Source organism: Chlorocebus sabaeus, chromosome 8 (assembly GCF_047675955.1).
Source record: "Chlorocebus sabaeus isolate Y175 chromosome 8, mChlSab1.0.hap1, whole genome shotgun sequence".
Taxonomy (NCBI): Eukaryota; Metazoa; Chordata; class Mammalia; order Primates; family Cercopithecidae; genus Chlorocebus; species Chlorocebus sabaeus.
In genome coordinates this window covers 115,847,061-115,849,108 of record NC_132911.1, presented here as the reverse complement: position 1 = coordinate 115,849,108, position 2,048 = coordinate 115,847,061, and the positions used below count along the sequence as shown (strand labels likewise).

Here is a 2,048-nt window from a genome sequence, read left to right as displayed (position 1 = left end):
GACAGAAATAATGCTCCAAGATTGAAGAGGTTAGGCATCTATAAGAAACACTGGCAGTTTCTGCTCTTGCTGTTTTGGAATTCCTGAGCCACCACAAAAAAAAAAAAAAAAAGAAAGAAAAATCCAGTTATTTTACTGGAAAGACAAAATGGAGGGGCACATGGGGAATGAATGTCTGACAATATATAAAAGGGAGAGAGCTCGAACATGTCAATGCTAATTGGAGGCTCCTGATCATTCTAGCCCCAACAACCATCTGTGTGCACCCACACAGAGAATCAAAGTGGGAAGAGCAGAACTGCCTCGCCGAGCCCGGTCAACCCACAGACTCATGAGAGATAAGTACAGTGGTTGCTGTTTCAAGCCATTCAGTTTGGGGTATTGTGTTAAGAAGTGATAAACGATGAATACAACTATATCAAAATGGCTTATGGAGGTTTTATTCATTAAAATAAAACGTATTAACTTTCCATAATGTGCCAGGTATGGAATTGAGGATACAATGGTAAAAATTCTTGCCCACATGGAAGCAGAGCCTGGCAGGTTACAGACATAAAGTCAAATGCTTACGACAAAGTGTTGAAAAGGCAAATTGTGAAATGCTGCGGAGAAATCTGAGGTCAACATAGTAATGGAGGTTCCTGAGGAAGTAAATTTGCATTGAAATAAGAAGGATAGGTAGGCATATTAACAAGGTAAAGTGACAGTGGGAAACACATTGTCTGCAGGAGAGACAGCCTGTGCAAAGTTTCTTTAGTAGGAGGAAATTATGTAAGGTGTTCAGAAGTAACTACCAAGGCTGTAGCACTGAGAATTAAGGGAGAGAAGGACAAGATGAGTTTGATTAGGGACAGATTAGGCAGAGTCTTGCAGGCCATGTTAGAGAACAACTAATTTATGTACAAAGCACATCCTTTCCACCCCTAATTTTTTGTTATATACACAATGATCTAACTATCACTTTCAAGAGGGTTATATTTTGGTGAGTGGGAATCCTTTTGTATTTGCCCTTTTGGCAGAGAGGGAGGATTGTCTTAAAAATATAGGTATGAGTTCACAAGCCACACTTGAGATGTACCAAATCCACATGTTCCAAAGCTGGTCATCAGAATTCAGTATTTAAAAAAAATCTCCCCTGCAATTCAGATGCAAAGAATTTACGGACTAGTATGTGGGAACCACAGGTTTCAAGGAACAAGTGCTACAATAGTCTTTCCCAATTTAAAAGCAAAAAAATGGAGGTTAAGCAACATCGCTTTGGTTGCACAGTTAGCTAATTGCATAGCTGAGATTCTTTCACAGGCAGCTTGACTCCAGAATCTGTGATTTTTAAACCATATGCTGCAGTGGCCATTAAGGCCATCTCTGATGATGATGTGAACAAGTTGTTTAAATATCTTAAGCTTTGTGCAGTGGCAGCATTGTAACCAATGAGGCTTATCCAAGGCACGATTATTGCTAATTAAATATCTTATTTTTGTTTCCTTACATTTAAACAGAGGAAACTGAGCTACATGATTTCTTCATTCCCTCTAAGAAAGAAACATTTTGCCTACCTCACTTCTCATAGTTTGGAAATGAACAGCAGTGTACAATATGAGAGTGTGGAGGAAACTCATCACCATTCACAGCTGCCGATTACATCTGTACACACCCGATATGTCATCAGTTCACACTTTCAGGTTCTACGACCATATGCACAAAACATGTTTTGTTCAGGCCTCCAAGAATATTTGAAAGAAGCTAAGGTCCTTTATTTTAACAAAAATGAAGGAGGAGCACATGTGTATTCATTTCTCAGGGAAGAATAGACCCAGGACTGGATTTCTGATGATCTGGGTGAGAGAAGCCCACAGGTGCATTGTATGGAGCTGCATGAGAGCCAAAGAACAGGTTTCAGGGTGTATACCAAATCAACTCAAGCAGGCAGCCAAAACAAAGCATCAATTCAAATGAGAAGTTGACAGTTTTTCCAATACTGAGAAGAGAGCAACAGCTGATATGGAACCGGTAGTTTCTATTCAACCCAGTCTGGATGGAAACATTGA

The 2,048-nt window shown here is 39.7% G+C and overlaps 1 pseudogene; it reads left to right on the top strand.

Annotated features, from left to right (window-relative positions):
* The first annotated feature begins 1,401 nt into the window (after positions 1-1,401).
* On the top strand, positions 1,402-1,527 carry LOC119624999 (U4 spliceosomal RNA; annotated as a pseudogene).
* Positions 1,528-2,048: the final 521 nt, after the last annotated feature.